The sequence below is a fragment of the Artemia sp. Qi Xiang Cuo genome, chromosome 21 (genome assembly GCF_049724085.1).
Source record: "Artemia sp. Qi Xiang Cuo chromosome 21, ASM4972408v1, whole genome shotgun sequence".
NCBI lineage: Eukaryota > Metazoa > Arthropoda > Branchiopoda > Anostraca > Artemiidae > Artemia > Artemia sp. Qi Xiang Cuo.
In genome coordinates this window covers 50,495,072-50,517,068 of record NC_142814.1, presented here as the reverse complement: position 1 = coordinate 50,517,068, position 21,997 = coordinate 50,495,072, and the positions used below count along the sequence as shown (strand labels likewise).

Genomic DNA, 21,997 nt, shown 5'->3' with positions numbered 1-21,997 from the left:
AAAGCACATCAAAGGGGTACTTGGAGAGGCAAATAATTAATAAAAACACTGAAAATTAGTGTTAGCCATAGACGTATTATTAAAGTTATAAATCTATGGTGCTAGCTAGCAAATTTTGTTTTATTTAGATTTGTAATGCCATCTATGAAAAACTTAAAACCCAAGGCGATTTATAGAAAAAGTAAGATGTACGCCATTTTCTTTGAATTGTAGGGCTCTGAAGAATGAAGTCAATTCATGAAACTATTGTTAAATGAACATGAAATTTGGTATGCCAAAAACTCTTAGAAATAGCCTAAGTCTAGAGCCTCAAATTCGGTAGTATTCTACATAGCCAGCACCTCAGAAACAACCATATCAATAACTTAATAGGAGTAGGCTATAATACCCTAAGATTCTTTGGTAGGCTAAATATTTTGCAGCTCATATTATTGACTTACAAATAAAGTGAACATAGGCCTACCACTCAATGCATTTTTTTATGCTCTACAAATATAATAATCATTTTTGTTGGAAATGAATTTTGCCCCCACCCCTATATATAGGCTACCAATTAATGATGGATGGATGATAGATAGACTTATCTATCAACAAATGAAATGACATTATTTTATACAATCCCAAAAAGGGCTTATCCCAGATTTGCCTCTCAATTACTTGAACTATCTGTCTTGGAATTCTACAATTAGCCATGTCTTGATGCCTACTTTATTTTAAAATACTTTATTTTAATTCAAAACCAACAGACTTGGTCAGGGCCTTCAGCCTTGACCATGTCTAATTAAAATCAACAAGCTACAAAATTCAGCCTGTAAAATCAAGTATTTTGCAGTAGGCATCAATACATGTCTAATTGCAGAAAAAACCTAGACAGATAGTCTGAATAGGGTAAAACAATGGTCAATATCTACGAAATCAAATTATTGAGTTAGGACAAAAGTGAATACACCATTCAATGCCTTTTTTATGCTGATTACGAATATAATAAGCATTTATATTGGAAATGAGTTTCAGCCCCCCTCCTATATAGGCCAATTCAGGGTTAGGTTAGGTATAGCCTATATAGGGGGGGGGGGCTGAAATTCATTTCTGATAGAAATGATTATTATATTGGTAATCAGCATAAAAAAGGCATCAAATGGTGTATTCACTTTATTCCTAACTCAATAATATGATTTCATAGATATTGACCAAAACAACAGTATTTAATTGAGTAAAATTAGGTAAATATTTACCAAATCATATTATTGAGTAACAACTAAAGTGAGTATACCATTTGATGCCTTTTTTATGCTTATTATGAATATAACAATCATTTCTATCAGAAATGAATTTCAGCCCCCCCCCCTATAGATGTCAATTCAGGATATATATTTGCACATTTGGGAGTGGGGGTTAGGTTAGGGGGAGGGGGCTGAAATTCATTTCTGATAGAAATGATTATTATATTTGTAATCAGCAAGAAAAAAGGCATCAAATAGTGTATTCACTTTATTCCTAACTCTAGAATATGAGTTGGTAAATATTCACCCAAAATTATGTAAAACTAAGAGAAATTGGGAGACATTGCACTTATCAGAGAAAAGCTAAAAATCTAAGCTATGCATCAATATGGCTATTATCAAAATTGTTTACAATCAAGCACTTCCCATTTTTAGAAAATGGATAGTTTTTTTGCTTACAGCACTTCTCATTTTAAGAACACAATTTTCATACTTATCCCAGTCAATGCCAGGGTAAGGTTCAAAAGGTTTATGCTGCAAATTCCCCCAGATAAGGAGTCTGAGCAATTTTATTCACACTTTTAGCCAAAAAATACAAAATTAACCTTTCTTTTGGTCCCCTGCCTTTGTGTAACTAGATTTCTGTCCCCTAGGTAACTGTGTTTGTCCCAGGACAAAATGGATTGAAATGCACCCACCTGAGACAAGTTGATTGGAATGTTGATTCTGTCCCAGCAACTAAAAAAATACTGCAAACTTAATATTAAATGTTTTTTTCAGTTAAATACAAAATATGATCAATGTGTATAAAAACATAGGATAAAAATGCATATTAAGAAATCATCTTTAAAAGTCTGTGGACTGGGCATGGAATACTTCTTGGAAACTTCAGGCCCATAGGCAAGCTTGAAAGGACCAATGCCAGATAATTTCAGAGGTCTTGCGAAAATCCTGGTCTCTGGAATGTTGGATACATCATCTTTGTTTGGCCACTTCATTGTGAATTGTGGGAAGGAATACCATTTAAAAAAACTTATGCCAGAATATACTGTATTCTTATCTGGAAAGTCCAAGACTTGGCTGACACACCATGGGAAATCTTTTTTCTCTGAACTGAAATAGACAGCATAGTAACAATCCAGGAGTACTCCTTCTTCTACTGTCTCTGTGTCCTCACTAGGTCCAGGTGACATTAATGGTTCAGGTACTTCTGAAGAATCTTTTTTCTTTGACTTGACAGTTTGCTTTTTTTGTACTCTTCTTTGTGCTGTGCTCTTTTCTTGCCTATACAACTTGTTTGACAGAAGTTGAAAGAACCTTCTTCAGACAGTCTTTTGGGGCTCTGCAGCATCCGCTACCCAACTAGGAGATGGGGTGAGCAAAAATCTTACTCCTGGGTCAATTTTCGTTGGAGTGTGCCAATGCACAGCATTGTTGTCTCCAGGATACCTCAGAGACCTCCAATGAGCATAAAGACCCTTTGACGCTTCCTCTACTGTTTCGAGCGGGCCGGGATAGGTAGAATAAAAGCGTTGCAAAGTTTCAGCATCGATTCAATTTTCCAGTGATTTGAGTACCACATCTGAACGGCTGTCTTTGGTAGCCGGACTGTCTTCTTTGTCATTTTGTTGTTTGACAAGCTTCTCGTAGTGTACGTTGTTGGCATTCCACAAGAACAGTCCACAAGCTTCAAATGACTTTCAGTAATTCTTTAGTCATTTTTGGGTCAATGAATTCACCAAAAAGGCTGGCAAAATTCCTTTTCATTACTTTAAATTCCTGGCCATCCAGCTTTGCTTGATTTCGTTTCTTACAAAAGAATTCCTTCCATCCTGACTTCAGATGCTTGAACATGACAACATCTAGAGGTGAAAGAATGAAGGTGCTGTTTGGTGGCAAGCAGACAAGCTGAATTCCTTTTTCTTCACAAAGTTGGCTCAGGCTAAGTGACAGATGAGAAGTATGACCATCCAAAAAGAGGAAAATGGGAGAAGGTACAGACAACTCCTCTACCTATCCCAGCAGCACTTGCTCAACAAATTCATACATATTTTCAGCCCTCATCCATCCTGACTTGGATGTAGACTGATAGAGGTTTTTGGGGCAATCTCTTTCAACATCAGGGTTGCAACTGTCTCCTGCAGCATTCACACACATCATGACATTCATGCAGGTTTTCTCATTGCCTCCCACGTTTTGTACTACTTGCTTGCTCCCTCTCTCAGCAAGAACAACCTTCCCCCTAGGGAGAAAAAAAAATTTGTCTTGTTGCAGTTCCAAATTTGTCTCAGATCTAGCTGATCCATCTTTGGGTACCCCTTTCCCTCAAGATATTTTTTGTGGTTCTTGAACCATCCCCAAATCTTGGCTTCAGTGACCTTGGACTGTCTGCCATGTATGGTTTCTATGACACGGGTTGTCACCTCAGGGTTCTTCCCACATATCTTTCTCCCTGCGCGTTTCAAACTTAGCTCAGCTGTTTCAATTAGGTCCTGTTGTACTAGTGAAAATCCTTTCTTCTGACAGTCAAATACAAGTTCGACAATAGCTTTCTCTTCAGCAGTACTGAAATATGATGGCCCCAAAGCAGAACTCTTTGGGGTATCATCAGTTTCTTTGTTCAACTTATGTTGTTTGTATGCATAAACGAGTGTCATACATGGTATCCCGTACTTTTTGTCAATGGCCTTGAAACCCAGCTCACCAGGGATGTACTCAGAAAGTACCTTTTCCAGATCAGATTTTGTGTATGTTGCCTTATACTTCTTTTTCCTGACCCTGGTTTTCTCAGATGTCCCAGTAGTTTTTCTGTCTTCATGCTTTTTCTTCACCAATCTTTTAAATTTCACCATGTTTTTTTGCCTCCTTCATCAGAATCTCTGTCACTAGAAAATCTTCGCTGAAGTTGCTTTTACTGTCACTGCTGGTTTCTATCAAGGAACTTGAAGAGCCTGTCCTACTTGAAAATGTAGCAAACTCTGGAAAGTAGCCTCCAATCAACTCCACTTCAGTCAATGAGGAATCCCTTTTTGCAAAATATTTTTTGCGTCTCTTCCTCTTTTGGTGAGTTTTCTTTTGACTGGATTTGCTCACCCTCTTACTTTTCTTTCCTCTTCCCAGTCACTGTCATGCTTTTCTTTCTTCTTCTTTCTCTGCTCCAAAAGAGCCAGCTGAGACTGAAGGCGCTTCATGTGTCTTGGAGGTGGCATTCTAGAAAAAAATAAGTTAATAATTAATCATTTAATTAGCTTAGCTAATAATCAAACTGAATAAATAATTTGTGTTTAATAAATTTAATAATATATTTATATTTTTATGTTTATCTTTTAAATAATCTGAATTGCTAATAATTAATTATCAAATTAGTTAATAATTAAATTGAATGAATAATTTATGTTTAATAAATTTAATAGCATTTTTAATTATAATAATTTTAATTATAATAAGGGAGAAAATTTGGGATCCACATTTGAGGACTTGCAACAAAATCATGTAATCATGTAATTCAGCTAGCGACTGTAATATTTGCTGTTGATTATTCTTTCCAAGGTTTCCATTAAAAAAAATTTAGTCTTTTTGCTTTCTTAAAAATTACTATAATGCTGTATACACCAAACAGTGTAATTCAGATCCATTTGAGTACAAAAACTTTTGTTTTTTATGATATATCAAATCTGGTTCTTGGTGTTTACCACCCCCCCCTCTCCCCCCGGGTGATTACCCCTTGGACATTACCCCTCGGAAATCCCCCCCCCCAGAAAATACCCTCAGTGGAAAATACATCCCTCTGGTAAATCCCCCCCCCCGCCAGAAAATACCCCCTGTGGAAAATAAGGTTTTCCAAAGTTGAGAATTTTGTTTCTTCAATTTCTGTAGGGGGACAGAATTTTGGTACTTGGGTATTATACACCACTCACTCAAGTTTATGCTGTGTAATATTCGAGAACACACCCTTTTTTTCATTAGTTTCTAGGTTACTTTAGAAATAAATTTGGGCTATAGATTTGTACATTAGGGGGGGGGAGGAGGAGCGGTAAAGTATAGCGGGTGAGCTTGCAAAATGTGTTTGGCATAATTATTCTGCATATTAGATAAATAGAAAGAGAAGTGTATTTTAAAGCCAAATATATGGCCATGAACATAGTAAAATAACATTAATGAAAGGCACAAATAGCATAAACTTTGATCAGCAATCATCATAAAACACTTAAATGAAGCACTGCATTAAACTAATAATAGTACTTAATACTTGGAAAATCAGTCATTGAAAAAAAAAACAATTAAATTTCTGCTTTATACTGGGGGACAAATACAAAACAAATCAGCAAAATTAGTCCCTTTTTTCAACAATTCATCTCTAAGATGGTTCACCTTTAAAACGTTTGTTGTTAGAAAGTTTAAGCCCTGATATATTTTTTCTGTCCCTTTGGTCATTCAAGCCACAAGGGGGACAAAATTTTTACTGTGATTTGTCCCTGGTAAAATGAAAAGGTGTAGTTTTCCTGGTCATTTCCATGATAATTGAGTACCAAGACAGTTGAAATTTCTTCAGTCTGGGCATTAGAACCTAAATAGAAGCCATCAAACAATTCGTCCCCTAGTAACCTATTTTGGTCCCTTGCTAATCTAGGTAAAAAACTGAAGTAAAGAAACACATATGGTCTGTTCTATGCATGCCAACAAGAAAAGGAATTAATTTAGAATTGATCAAATGCAGCAATTTGTGTGTAGATTCAAAAGTTAAAAAAAAATTACGTTTGTTGGTTACGTTCAGTTGGGAACCTTGAATAGACATGTGTCCCAAGAAACTGAAGAATCTTTTCTTCTTGAAGTTTCAAGGCATATCGGTCCAAAGACAAGGGTGGGGACAAATACAGACTATTCTTGGTCTAATGCAAAACCGTTTCCAATCAACATTTTTGAAGCCTGCTCAAGTAACCTGAAAATTTTTGTCCCCAGTTACGGATTTTGGGGGGACAAAAAGTTTGGTTACTTTACTCTCTTTTATTGACTACCTTCAAAGACCGCTTTTTGGAAATACCAATTATTCTATTTTGATGTATATATATCCTTTATTGTTTCAGTTTTATCCACATATTAACAGAAAGCTGACTTTCTTTTGATTCTAAAAATGGAACTTTTCTTGCTTGGTATTTATTCTTTAAATCAGAAATATTAAATATATTAAAGTAAGATTAAAACAAAACATATGTTAGTTGGTGACTAACAAACATAAATAAAAAACCTCCAAATTTGCAAAATGGGCATTAAAGTTAATGAAGTAAAGAGTGAGTGAGGGGGGGGGGGAGGCAGCAGAGATTCAGTGGTTGAAAATGTCAACTATGTAAGGAATAAAAGCTCTTCTATATTTTTCAGTACAAACTCTTATTAGGGCGAAAAGGGGGATTTTTGTTGACACAGAACGCGGAGGTGGGGTCGAAAGGGTGAATATTGACCAGGGAAAAGGGGAGTTGTTCGAGGGTTATGAAGGGCATTGTTAGCAAAACGCAAGGTAATTTTTGCTCTCCTTTTCTTAAGGTTGACAAGACTAGCTCTCCTAAGAAGGGAAATATAAGGTACTTTACCCTCATTGAAGATAATTCTTAGGCACCTTTTTTGTACTGCCTCTATTCCGTCCGACAATTCAATGGAAATGCCAGGATGCCAAACAGGACACGCGTACTCAAGGGTTGGGTGTACAAATGACAGGAAAATCCTCAAACAGTGCGATTTAGGGTATTTAAATTTTTTAAGGAGTTTAAGGAGGGAAAATATGGCATTTGCAGGTTTTCAGATGTCATTAATATGCCAATGCCATTTTAAGTCGCTTGAGATGGTAAAGCCCAGTAATTTCATAGTGGTAACGGACATTTCAGGGGGGATTGAACAGGAGAAAGAAGGAGGAGTTTTAAGGAAATAAAATTGGACCTAACAGGGTTCCTTGGGGCACACCATTATAATTGGGAGGGGATCAGAATATACATTCAGGTATTTCACGACTTGCGTTCTGTTAGAAAGGATTGGTTTTTTCGAGTGTGTTATATATTGTGTCCATAAGGTGAACAAGATAGTGGGTAGTAGATGTAGAGCGTAGGTTTCCGAATTGTCTTTGGTCAACATTTGAGATTATTTTTACTTTCAACCACTCAGCTTAAAAGCTTTCATATGACTTCGAAAAAACCGGAGTAAGAGTAATGGGACGGACACCATCAAAATCTTGATTATTACCTTTCTTTTTTACGGAAGTAATAAAACCTAATTTCTAACAGTTTGGAAATTTACCAGTAGAAGTAATTTCATTAAAAAGTAAGGATAAAGGATCTGAGAGATTGTCGGCAAAGGCTTTAATTAGTACAATCGGAATTTCTAATGTACATGTACTACACCTTTTAATGTTCTTAATTTTTGCCTCCACATCCGAGGGTGAAATAACGGGAAAATTGAAAGAGCACAAATCATAAGGAGTGTCAAAAGAAAGGGGAGGGAGGTTCTGAACTATGGAAGAAAGAAACCTGTTCAGATCATTGGCTGTAACTGAAGGGTCTTTTTGGAAATGGAAATCTATATTATTTTGTGTTTTCCCACAAATTTTCTTTATTCTATTATACCATGGTTTTGGTTTTTTAGAAAATAAGTCCTGGAATTTGCATTTGTAATATGAAGAAGCAGATTTACGTATTTCTTTTTTTATATGTTTACGCAGTGAGTTCGCTTTGGATGTTTTACCACTCTTTAGTAGATTCAATTTAATACTGATTAGTTTTTTCAATTGGCTAGTAATGTATGGTTTGTCATTAGAACATGTTTTACTTTTTCCACAGGGAAGGAATTTATGTATTTTGTTTTAATCAGATTTTGAAATTCGGAGACTTTAAAATTAATGTCAATTTTTCCTTTGAGGGCCAGGCAGTTTTCATTGGTAATCCAAGATCCAAATTTGTAAAGGCCATCATTGGATATTGGGCGATAAGAGAACTCAGTAACAGAAAAAGTATGATTAAAGCTATTGAGAGGCTTCGTTAAATAAACAAAAATGGTAATTTCCTCCTAACGGGGGCAAGGGGACAGGAGGGGCATAGAAAGCCTGTATATTGGTGCAAATCAAATCAAGGGTAGAATTTCCTTTTGTTGTTGGTATTTTTACTATTTGTTTTAAGTTTATAGAACTACAAAAGGAATTTAACTTTAGATCATTAGCATCACCTACTAAGAAAATACCGGTGTTCAGGAGTTTGCTAAGGACAAAGTCGACACTACTATGCAGTTGTTGGTAGAATCACTGTCTTTGTGCAGCGTTTTGATTTGGGGAATAATAGAAGCAGCAAAACACAATCAAATTAAAGGGGCGTGGTAAAACTTTGGGTCTTACACTTACCCAAATGATTTCATTGTAATCTGAAAGGTTGGGAGTATGATTTAATTTAGGAAAGAGATAATTATTTACAAATAATAGTATTCCATCTCTCTTTTTACCTAGGGGGTGATCATGAGGACGAAGTTTTATGAATTGAGAGTAGTTATTAATTTTCAATAAATCAGGATTCTGTGCTTGGACCTCAGTTACGGCAATTACATCAATTTTGTGTACTTGACAGAGGGCCTCTAGCTCGATTAATTTGCTGAAATTCAGGCTTTCGGCGTTCATAACAAGCAATTTTGGGAAAGTAAAATGGTTACTAAAGAGGGCAATTTTTTGTTTGTTAATTGTGGGAGGCAGTGGGGGTGGGATAAAAGTAGATCTGGGAGGGGTAGATCTGAAAAATAATTCAAAGGCCAGATAATAAAAACTTCTGTGTCGACGCAACCCCCCAGAGTCCGGAGGCAGTCCTTGTAAGTAATGCTCTGGGGGCATATATAGTTCTTATAGAAGGGATGCTCATATAAACTTTGGAGAGGGCTCTTTTGAATGGAAATTGAAAGTTCTTGTTCACTTTTTAAGAGTTTAAAGAGATTGGTGGGCAACTAACCCTCCTCCCCCCTCCACGCCCTAAATGTATCAGCCACAAATTTTGAAATAGACGTTTTGTTAAAAATAGTTCAAAGCTCTGATAAAAAAATCCGGTGTCGTTACAGACCCCCAGGGGCCGGGGGTAGGCGTTGTAAGTTAGGCTCTGGGGGTATATATGGTAGTTACGGAAGGGATGCTCGTATAACGTTCATAGAGGATTATAGAGGCTCGTATAACCTTCATGAGGCTTCTTAGGACCATACATGCCTAAAGGCATGTATGGTTCTTATGAAAGGGATGCTTGTATAAACTTGATAGATAGCTCATTTGATTGGGAACTGAAAGTTCTAGTTCACTTTTTAAGAGTCAAGAGATTTACGGGCAACTATCCCCCTCCCAAGCTCGTTTTTTCCCAAACCCGTCTGCTACAAATTTTGAGATAGTCAGTTTTTTGAAAACTGTTCAAAAATTAGATAACAAAAACTCTGGTGTCAACACAACCCCACAGAGCTCAGGGGGTAGGTGTTGTAAGTTTTGTCCTGGGGGAGTATATGGTTCTTATGAAAGGGATGCTTGTATAAATTTCAGAGGGCTCATTTGATTGGAAATTGAAAGTTCTAGTTCACTTTTTAAGTAGAAAAAATATCTGAGGGCAACTAGCCCACCCCTCCTCCCCCAAACACACACCCTTTTTTCCGATAAAATTTTTAAAATAGTCATTTCATTACAAATAGTTCAAAGGTCAGATAAGAAAAACTTCTGTGTCAACGCAACCCCCCAGAGCCCGGAGGCAGTCATTGTAAGTAATGCTCTGGGAGCATATATAGTTCTTATAGAAGGGATGTTCATATAAACTTTGGAGAGGGCTCTTTTGAATGGAAATTGAAAGTTCTTGTTCACTTTTTAAGAGTCTAAAGAGATTGGAGGGCAACTAGCCCTCCTCCCCCCTCCACGCCCTAAATGCATTAGACAAAATTTTGAAATATATATTTTGTTAAAAATAGTTCAAAGCTCTGATAAAAAAAGCCGGTGTCGTTACAGACCCCCAGGGCCCGGGAGTAGGCGTTGTACATTATGCCCTGGGGGCATATATGGTAGTTATGGAAAGGATGCTCAGTATAACCTTCATAGAGGGCTCATTTGATTGGAAGTTGAACGTTGTAATTCGCTTTTTAAGAGTCAAAAATGATTGGAGGGCAGCTAGCCTCCCCCCACACTCCATTTTTTTTCCCAGTGGCATGTCATACAGAAGGGGTCGTCGTACAAACTTCCAAGGGGGCTCATTTGATTTTAAATCGAGAGTTCTAGTGCCCTTTTTAAGAGTCAAAAGTGATCGGAGTGCAAATAGCCCCCCCTAAGCTCTTTTTCCCCAAATACATCTGATAAAAAATTTGAGGTAGCCATTTTATTAAAAATAGTTCAAAGATCAAAGAACAAAAACTCCCTTACGTACGGCCATTTCGTTAAAAATAGTTCAAACGTCAGATAAGAAAAACTCCTGTTTCGACGATTTTTCGAAGAGGTCAGATAAATAAACAAACATAGCAAGCAAACATACAATAGGAACTAATGTCAATGAATAAATAATTCTGAAAACGAGTAAATTTTAAGTTGAATATGCAAATAAAACTTGAAACAAACAAAAATCCCTACTAACAAGAGTTTGACTACTGCACCCTTCCCTAACTGCAGAAATCTAAAGCTTTCTTTGTCGTTTGCAGTTTACTGAAAACTATTTGTGTCTTGAACAGTCTCTGGACAGTCTTCTGTTTTCTGTTATGATACATATTTTTATATCACGTTTTCTTCCAGGTATAAAGAAAATGAGGCGCGGCTGACTAAATGGAGTACACCCAGAGAAGCTAGACAAGATTAATAATATTCAAAGAGGATATTCAACCAAAGAGCGGAATGGGAATGGGGATTGTCCAAATCATCATGAGCCAGGTATGTTACTTACTTACTATTCAATGTTTGTACATAATTTGGTGGTAAAGTGAAATCTATCTATGAAAAAAAAAAATTATATGCTATCTAGTGGCTGGGTGATTGCTTAATTGACACAATAACAGTCTAGGTAAAATACCGAAGGGAAAAAAAAATAAAAGAAACAAAACCAGTAAACAACTTTGTTTTACAGTGATAAATTTTTTCAGTTAAAAATGATTTTTTGCAAATGTTTTTAATTCTGGCGTAAAAAAAATCTAGATAATGTGAAAATACTAATAACAAGGGTGTATCCTATATTGCTAAAACGATAAAGATTGTTAAAACATTTTTGAATCCTGGATTTTTTTATGCCCCCCCCCCGGTAAATTTTCCTGGACTTGGATTCCGTTGGATTCCGTAAAAATTTGGGTTTGGATTCCGTTTTGTACATGGCACTTTTCTCCAGCTAGGTGCTATGTAGGTAAGCATTCCTTTTAACTTATTATTATTATTCATTTATTGCCCGTCAAAATAAGGTACAAGAGGTACAGTAGACGGAGTAATCACTAAAGAAAACAAAAAAGAAAAAAAGAAGAAAAAGAAGGACACAAACACACATGTAAAATTCAAATACATGACAAAAAAAACAACTCTTCATTACATTAATACGAACAATGTTACATGCATTACTTTAATACAAAAAAAAACTATTGTGAACAAATTGGTGACCATGGATGATCAAACTTACTCTGAAAACGGGATAAAGATTTATTAATGCTAATATTAAGGTCAGCAAGCTTATACAAATGAATAATTTTATGGTTTCTTGTCCAAGGAGGCAAGAAATGTTAAAGATACTTAGCAAATCTGAAGAAGATTGATCGTAGGTGCTTGTTATCTATAACTGTAAAAAATTTACAGAAAGGAGCAATTTAAAGCAGATGTGGAAGGGCTGTGGCGTTGTAAATGGATGCTAGAAGGTAACTGTTGAAACGTAGTTTGCCTTTAACGAGTGCAGCGTTAGAAATGCCAATTTTACGCTCAACGTGAGAAATCAGCAAACGACGTGTGTGGCCGATAGATGTGCCAATTGGAAGGCCCAGGTATGTAATATGGTCTGCGGGTTTAACAAGAGAACCGTCCATATTTATCAGAGAAGTAGAGGGATTACGCCAATTGAAAAGGATTACTTCGGATTTCTCAAAATTAAAGGACAGACCGATTTTTGAATATTCATCTTTGAGGATTTTGAAATTCTGCTCAATGCGCTGGATCGTACGGCTGAGATTCAGGACGTCATCAGCATAACAAATAAGAGACATATCGATTCTCCCAAGAATGCATGAAGGAAGACACTTTACCTGAGCTTCCAGGACACTATTATTGAACAGGGTTGGGGAAGTGATAGCTCCCTGTCTAGTCCTTTTCTTAACAAGGATGGGGTACTGAGGATTCACAAGCATATTTGAGGGATTCGAAGAGTCTGGCCTCACACGAGAATTAATGCAATTATATAGGGATTGATGAAGAGCCGACTGCAGGGGAAAACGGGAGGAAGTTTTAAACGCACTCTTAGATTCCTATATAAATCTCTGAGAACACGGACAACTGATGGGTTTACGCCTCGCCTTGCCATATGAAGAAGCATGGACGAATGAATTAAGGAATTTAACGCACGTTTAACGTCATGTCCGGTGAGGATCATACTTTCTCCCGAAGATTCAGCGTCGGCGAGGGCAGTAAAAGCTGCTGTAAGAGCATGAGAACAGCCAAGATTAGCCTGAAAACCGAACTGATATGGGGGAACGTAACATTTCTGTCTTAACTCATCAAGAAACAGAAGCTCGAAAAGTTTGCATATCGTAGTAGAGACCGTGATGGGACAGAAAAAGGAACATAGCAGGTCAGATTTTTCTTTTTCGGGAATCGGAGACAGATCACCAATGCAGAACGAGGAAGGAACCATACCTGTAACAAATATCGTTTGCATGGGTAGGCTGAGGTGACGCATCAATAGATAACTTCCATTAATGATGTGTAGCGTGCTCACCTTATCTATCCCACAAGACGCTTTCTTTTTAAGTTGGGATATGGCTTTTATGACAGCGTCACAAGTAACAACAAAATCAAAGTCAGAGGGTTCCTCAATGAATTCGCAGAGCTCGTCTCAAAATTGTGACTCTAAAACAGTATCAGGCTCAGAAAATTCATTTGAAAAATGGGATATCCACCCGGACAAAGGAATGTCATTCGGGCCTGGCAAATTGGAGGAGAGAGTACGAGGTAATAGCTTCCACGGAAGATCATGTGAATTCCTGACCTTCTCGGGATAAAGTGTCTGCATTTTTGATCGATGAAGGGCAAGTTCCTTAGCAAAACATTTTTTTGACACTTTTCTCAGTTCATTGACTATTCCTTGACGGGGGCATAGGCAATCTCTCCATAAATTGTGCCAAAAATTAGCACGGTCACAAGCTTCAGACAGCATTAGATTTCCTGACCACCCGGAAACTTGGGTACCAATACGTATTTTTTTTAAGAGGAACTGCCCTTTTTTCAACACACAAAAGTGCATGGCAGATTTCTGCGGAGTAGATATCAAGAGTTAATTTAACCTCATTAATGTCTTTATTAGAAGCTTTCGCAGAAGATGAAATGGACCCCGGATCTTGTTAAGGATACTGTCTGAACTTTCAATGAACTGAGATGCGTTAATTTTATTCCAATCGCGAGAAGTATACCACTTGTGCCGGTGAACAGTATGAGCCTGTAACACTGGAATCGGAGAAGCTTCTCGTTTAAAACTAGAAGCAATAAGAAGATGGTCTGAAACTTGAAATTTGGAAACTACCTCAACACAAGGTATATCAAGGTTATATGACACAACATGGTCGAGGTTAGATGTGCAAGAGGAAGAATGAGTGTAAGTAAACTGAGCAGATTTCTGTTGAACTTCAAAATCATCACCAAATTTTCGTAATAGTAAAGAAGCACGGATAGAAGCTGAAGACAACCTGCAATTTAAATCACAATTAAAATCACCTACGATCAAACATGGGATTTTCAGTTTAAGGACATCATGAAGACAAGAGCCAAGTTTACCAATTGCTAAAGCAAAATCTCTCTCCGAATCTTCATCTTTGTAATCTGTGGGTGAATACACATTTATTATTACGCACTCACCTACTCGAACAGCTAAAAAACTATCACTAGAAAAGAAAACACTAGAATTAAGATTCGATGCTACATAAGTAGCAATACCACCGGAAGCTCTGCCTTTAGAAGCACTACGTTTAGCTGGAACCGAAAAAGGTTTGAAGGTGGCACTAAAGTCAAGTAAACCAAGGCTGTGGTTGGTCAGGAAATGTTCCTGCAAACACAGAATATCATGATTATGAAGTATATTTTTAAGAATAGGTCTTTTTTTTTATAAGACCACCATTAATGTTCCAAGAGAGAAAAAGAATATCCATTTATCTACTTAGCTGCCCGTTTGTCATTTTCAGCGCTGTAAGGGCATTTGATACTATAACAGGTGTGATTAGACTCTTTACTTGTAATACAAAACACGTTCCGAACACATGGATTATCCCTGGCGGAAGAGTGCTCCGTGGAGCCACAGCGAGAGCACAGTTCTGCGTTCTTACAATCAGCAGCAAAATGTTGATGGTATCTGAAACACCATCTAGGTATGAATATGAAATTTTGGACAGTTCACTTTTCATAACCCACCTTCACAGAATTTTTCAGAAAAAAATCGGGATCACCCATTGTTCAAAGTAAATCTTGTAGACACGGAACTTGCCACACTGCAAAGCTTTGACACGCTGTAGAATAATTTTCTCTAGATCCTTTTCATCCATTTCTGTCGGTACGCCTTTTATTACACTGATGAAGGAAATTATTTGCTATAGGAAAAACTTTGGAGTATTTTTTAAGTGGGAGGGGGGGGGGGTCATTTTAATAGTTGCATACATGATTTAACGCCAAATAGGTAATCATTTTTATAAAATCAGTATTTTGTGCTGGAACTCTTGAAGTGCTACGGATTTAAAAGCAATTACTGAAAAGATTGTAAGAAGCCTAATGTAAATATTGATTATCTACATATTCAAAAAGCAATCATCAATAATAATGTAGTAATCATTTTACCATATATATTTTCTAAAAGTACGTGCTGTCTTAAAAACTTTCTGAAGAAGGATAGAAATAACTCCTTTGTTAAGAGAAATTAAATTGATAAATCAAAGTCCGAGATTCATCATTTCTGTCAGACATAACAAATGTTGCATATGGTATTATTGCAAGGGCGAGAAATGGCTAACAGGTCATTTTTAAACTGCTCCCAGAGAGAAAATCTGACAAACCCCCCTGGTACTACAGGTCAGGAGAATCAAAGCACGATTGAACTTCCATTCCCAAGTTTATCCTTCCTTTGAAAACAGCTTAATTAATGGTTTTAAGAAATTGTCTTAGCAGTGTATGAATGACAGATGTAATTTTTAGGTTTTAAAAAATAGTATGGGTAACTTACAGGAATGGAAACTGACACAAGTGGCGTCAAAAAAAGTTCAACGCTATCTAGCGTTTGCTGACACTCGGTATTCGTTCAGTGTAATAAGAATAATTAATTTAATTTGTATAGTTGGTAATACTAATGTAGTAATTGCTTGGTCTCATTTTCTGACAGAAAACGATTACAGATCATGTAAAATGTAAAATATCACCAAACGGTAGATGGTGTTGATACTTTTTGCCAACAATAGTGCCTTTTTCCCCTCTTAAAAGTTCCCCATACTTTTTTGCCTTGAGCGATGCAATCTATTGCTTTAAATTAGGCAACTCTGAAATATGCGATGTTGTACTTGAAAAACATACAAGTTCAATAGTATTTTAAGTTCAATCGAGGTAAAAAGGAAACCTTTTTCCCGTGAATCTAGCTGCAAATTGGTTTTGCCCCTTCATTACCTCCGTAAAATTGAAGTAAGTAATCAACCGATTCAATAGGAGATCAATTCGTCGGTGTTTACTATTTACAATACATCTTTGCTCAATGAAGATCGTTCTCTTAAAAACTATTTATATTTTCCTAACTTAAATTCGTCCCTTTCATTCTAGTAAATTGGGGCGCATTTTCTGGGACGTTGATTGGAGGAGGGGATTTTTCCTCATAATTTAGGTGTATATTTTTAACTAAATAATAGTTAGAAAATTTGTCTTCTCTTGTGTTTATGGTCACTTTAAAAAAAAGGAATGAAAACGTTAAATTTTCAGCCAAAGGGATATTTGAGCTGCTGGGAAATTTAGTAAGTTAAATAATGTTCTAGATTTTGAAAGCTATTCATCTGACATTCAGGCCTACAAGAAATTTTGTATAACTGCTCTATGGGCGCTTCTGAATGAAGAACTACTATTGCAAAACAATAAAACCATTAAATTCCATTTTTGGGAGACATCTGACAGTTTATAAGTGGCCACAAAGTTCCTGTATTGTTTTAAAATCATATTTCTGTGGATCGGCAGCGCAGCGGTGAAGTGAATCTGACACTTTGACGATAAATCACAATAGTTCATTTTTTTAAGAAAAAAATTCACTCGGTAATAATTTATTGCACGCCCTGGAATAATGCACCCCTTGGCACGGGCCAAGCTGGCCTATTGACAAATCCTGGCCTGTTTGTGACCAAACTATCCAATTGGAGATAAATGGTCAGACTTGCATCAAAAGAATTGCATAGAGAATGCATCAAAAGAAATAGCTTTTTATGCTGATTTCAAATATCTATAATTTGTAAAGTTTAAGGTCATTCATCAAAAAGTACAAGTCTAAGAAAATTAAGCCTTTTTTTATAAAACAGGGAGGAGAAATGCTCAGAAAAGCAAGTGATTTTGATAAAAATCGCATTATTAGATCAAAGATTATCAGAAAACCCTGCTGGAAAATGTTTAAGCTATTATCTAATAGCTATTTTTTTTCAAAAAAAAAGATTTCATATAAGCATTTTTTTTAGTTCTCCCTAGGAGTGATTGTATAGAACCGACAGTCCAAGGCAGTAGAATTGGGACTTATAAGAACGAATATCAAAAGTTCTAGCACCCTGTCATAGTTACCGAAAAGACTCGGTTTTGCCACTTTGCCACCAAACTACGATTCTACCCAAAGGGAATTAATTTACAGTCGATTGAAAATTCTAAAATGGCCAATAGAATCAAAAACATCAAAAAAACAAATTTTGAGCTACCCGACGTTAGGCTAAATCTTACGATTTAGTTCAACATCCAAACAACATACTCTGAAGCCTTCAATGTAACACCCCTAGCTCATTTCTCACATATTCATATATGCCCTTTTTATTATCAGGCTGCACATTGTACCTTTTGATTTTTTTAAATCCACCCTGAGCTTTTCCTAATAAATAAAAGTTATAATATATCTGGAAAATATTCTATTTTGTTCCTGAGACATCGTATTTATTCTATATCAACAGCCTGGATGCACTTGGACCTTTTTGATTTAGTCCTATATTAGTGGTAGTAGTATTAGTGGCAGTAGTAATTGCAGCGGACTGGAAAATTTCGACTAAAAGTTGTCAGCTGTTCCTGAGATATTACTGAAACGTCCTTTTGATAACCACGATACAGCTTGGGCCATTTGATTTAGTTTTATAGCCATATCAGCTTTACCTAATAATTTCTCATACCCTATTCCAGTCCTAACATATATCGCCAATACTATTTTAACAGCATGGATGTACGAAACTGTTTTGATTTACTTTAACTATAGCAGCAGTAGCTAAAGTTGTAGCAATATGAACAGCCCTGAAAGTCTGAGCTTAATGCTCTAAAGATATTGGCGATAGAACGCATTTCTAACCTGTATAAACTAATATGTTTTAATCCTATTGCACATCCCAATCGATATGCTTGGAAAGCTTCAACTAAATATTGTAAATACAACTATAGCAACACTCTAAGAATGGTTGTCTCATTTAGCTCTGCCACCTCGAGTAATCAATCAATATTTCTACCGATTTTGTATATTTCCCTCTGATTTTTTTAGCTATTGACTCTTAGTGATTATTTTCATATTCAAGTTATTTTTTTAAATGTTTGTATGTTTCATGATATAGTGTATTATAAAAAGCAAAAGGGATAATCTCCGAAAAATGTACCAAAAGCTAAAAATTACAGACTATTGTCTTTATTTTGTCTTAGAAACCATAGTTGATCGAAAATATATTTACCAAATTTAACAAAGCCTGGTTTGGTGCGGTTTTACATATGAATGTGCAAGACGCAGTACTAACCAACTAAGTAATGATGTATCGCTAAGCAGGCCTAACAAGCCATATAATTAGCAACTCTGTTATGGAAAATTTCAATTGAATCGTCATTTATTAATTTGTATTACATTTCATCTTTCTTATTTTTATCAGTAATGTCCTTACGAAAGATCAGTAATATCTTTGACATTTAATGGTTAAATTATTAGAAACTTTGATTGGTCTCTTTATAAAGTGTGTTTTTTCCTACGTTTGTTTAATCAAAAGACTCCTTTTCCTTAATCTGTATTGCCTAATATCTTTCTTGTTTTATTAGTAATATCTTCATAAAAGATCAGTAACATCTCAATTTTTAAATTGCGTTTCGCAATAGCATTTGCTTTGTCAAATTCATTTTTTAGTTTATCTGAATTAGGATGGGATTTTTTTCGATATAAATAAATAAAAAGACCATGCTTTAGGACAGAATTTTAACTTACATTTTATATGTCGCGCCAAACCAATAATATCATTTGAGATTTTAAAAGGGCTCGTTCGGTCGGAAATTAAAACTTCTTGTGACCTTTTTAAGTGACAAAAAAGATCGAAGGTTGACTTGCGCTCCTACTACGTCCTATTTGAACCATTAAAAATCATATTGAAAATTGAGATAACCGATTGATTCAGCGCAGTTGAAAGATCCGACAACTGTATCGCTTTGGATGACACAGTCCCCAGCCAGAGCCCCTGTGGAAAGGACTTTTAGCTATGCTATTTGCCCATTGTTCACATATAGCTTTTGTTTTAAGGAAACATAAGAACGTTTTTCAAACGAGATATTTTCTGCGGGGGTGGGGTATTTCTTATGGGGAAAATTTTCAACATGGATGAAAGTTTCCTGGGGGAAATTCCAGGAATTGATATGCAGAATTATTTTAAATTGTCTTACTTTGGCATCTACTGATAAATTGTTCATGTGGAGGGAATAAAAGCATTTTTTCATACTGAAAAAAGGATAATTTTTAAGAGGGAATTGTCGAAGGGAATTATTAAAGAGAAGGGAATTTTTGAGGGAAATAATTATGGGGGACAAATTTCGGTTTGATTTTGGTTTGGAAAAGTTTTGGTTTTGTAAATTTAATAGAAAAAATATATTTCCTTTGAAGACCCTAGTAGCTTCTTAGTATTTTCATTTTCAGCACCAGGAGTTTTTTTTTTGGGAAATTTTTCAGGGAAAATTTGTCACGGGACGGGGTGATAGTCGGATTTCCCTGCATAAATTAAAAAAGAATCAGAAATTAAGCAATAAAAACAAGTTTTTTCAACTGGCAGAAAGAAGAGGCAATAAAAACTTAAATCGAGTAGTAATGATTTTGCATGAGAATAAAAAGCTTCTACTAAAACTTTAGTGTTTAGAGAAAGGAATTAAGGAAGGGTCATCCCCCCTAATATACCTAATAATTGCTATTCATCCTAACTTTTAATGTTTTTCCTTTCTTTTGATTAAAAAAAAAAACTTGTTTTACTAGGTAAATTACCATCCCTAGATTGAAAAAAAGTAATCTTCAGCATTAGTAAATATGAACAAAACTGGGTATGTCTAGCACTCTTATGAATTAGCATCACTGATACCAGCAATTTTTACTGATAGACCTGTATAATGGAATCCATTCATGAAATTTTAATGGGGGTTGGCCAAAGGTATTTTTCAAAATTTAGGGAATGCTGAGTGTAAATCATCAACTTTTAAACGAAATACTACTACTACTACTACTAATAACTCACCACAGTACCAATCCTCCTCAGGCTAACACAGCTGCGCACGATCCTCCTCCATCCCAATATTTTTAAAGCCTCCCTTTTTACACCCGCCCACGAAGTCCCCATTTCCTTTAAATATATCTTTTTGACGTCTTCCCACCCCAGACGAGGGAGATCTGCTTTCCTTTTAGCCGGACGGTTTCGTCTAGACGGTTGGCCAAAAAGAAAAATCTTCGGCAATCTGTCATCCTTCATCCGCACAACGTGCCCACGTTCCTCGCACAACGTACTGCTCGCACAACGTGCCAACTTGCCCATCATGCCACACAATGAAATAATTTAAGGATTTTAATCTAAATTTCTGAATGGTGCAACATGAAAGTACTTTCCCCGTGGAAAGCACCTCCAAGGAGTACTTGGAGCGGCAAGTGATTAATAAAAACACTGAAATGTATTGTTAGCCATAGATCTATTATTAAAATTACAAATCTATGGTGCTAGCTAGCAAATTTTGTTTTATTTAGTTTGTAATTCCATCTATGAAAAACTTAAAACCCAAGGCGTTTTACGGAGAAAGGAAGATGTACCCCATTTTCTTTTAATTGTAGGGCTCTGAAGAATGGAGTCCATTCGTTAAACTATAATGAGGGTTATTGGAATGTTTAGAATTTGAAGATCTAGGCTACATGAAGTGCAAAGTTCACTGGAAATTACAATAGGCATTTTTATGTTGGTAAATAAACATGAAATTTTGTATGTCAAAAACCCTTAGAAATAGCCTAGGTCTAGAGCCTCAATTTCGGTATTATTCTAGATAGGCAGCACCTCAGAAAGAACTATATCCATAGCTTAAAAGGAGTAGGCTGTAATACCATAGGATCACTTGGTAGGCTAAATGTTTTGCAGCTCATATTATTGACTTTCAAATAAAGTGACCATAGGCCTACCACTCAATGGATTTTGTTTATGCTCTTTACAAATATAATAATCATTTTTGTTGCAATTGAATTTTACCCCCACCCCTAGATATACCAATTAAGGATGGATGGATGATAGATAGACTTATCTATCAACAAATGAAATGACATTATTTTTATACAGTCCTAAAAAGGGCTTATCCTAGATTTGCCTCTCAATTACTTGAAGTATCTGTCTTGGCATTGTACAATTAGCCATGTCTTGATACCCACTTTATTTTAAAATACTTTATTTTAATTCAAAACCATCAGACTAGGTCAAGACCTTCAGCCTTGACCGTGTTTAATTAAAATCAACAAGCTGGACAATTCAGCCTGCAAAAACAAGTATTTTGCAGTAGGCATCAATACATGACTAATTGTAGAAAAAGCCAAGACAGATAGTCTGAATAGGGTAAAAAACAGTATCCAATTGAGCAAAATTATGTAAAACTAAGAGAAATTGGGAAAAATTGTATTTATCAGAGAAAATCTAAAAATATAAGCTATGCATCAATATGGTTATTATCAAAATTGTTTACAATCAAGCACTTCCCATTTTCGGAAAATGGACAGTTTTTTTGCTTACAGCACTTCTCATTTTAAGAAAACGATTTTCATACATACCAGTCAATGCCAGGGTAAGGTTCTAAAGGTTTATGCAGCAAATTCTCCCAGATAAGGAGTGTGATCAATTTTATTCACACTATTAGCCAAAAAATACAAAATTAACCTTTCTTTTGGTCCCCTGCCTTTGTTTAGCTAGATTTTTGTCCCCTAGGTAACCGTGTTTGTCCCAGGACAAAATGGATTGAAATGCACCCTCCTGGGACAAATGGATTGGAATGTTGATTCTGTCCCAGAAACTAAAAAAAATACTGCAAACTTAATTTTGAATGTTTTTTTTCAGTTAAATAC

At 35.9% G+C, this 21,997-nt stretch overlaps 1 long non-coding RNA gene across 1 annotated transcript in view; it reads left to right on the top strand.

The window, feature by feature from the left end:
- Positions 1–201: 201 nt before the first annotated feature.
- Positions 202–21,997, top strand: part of LOC148939678 (uncharacterized) — a 78,450-nt gene continuing 56,654 nt past the window's right edge. The window contains exons 1-2 of the long non-coding RNA XR_016143515.1: positions 202–269; positions 10,984–11,118. This is a non-coding gene — a long non-coding RNA (uncharacterized LOC148939678). The remainder of the gene's footprint in view (positions 270–10,983; positions 11,119–21,997) is intronic.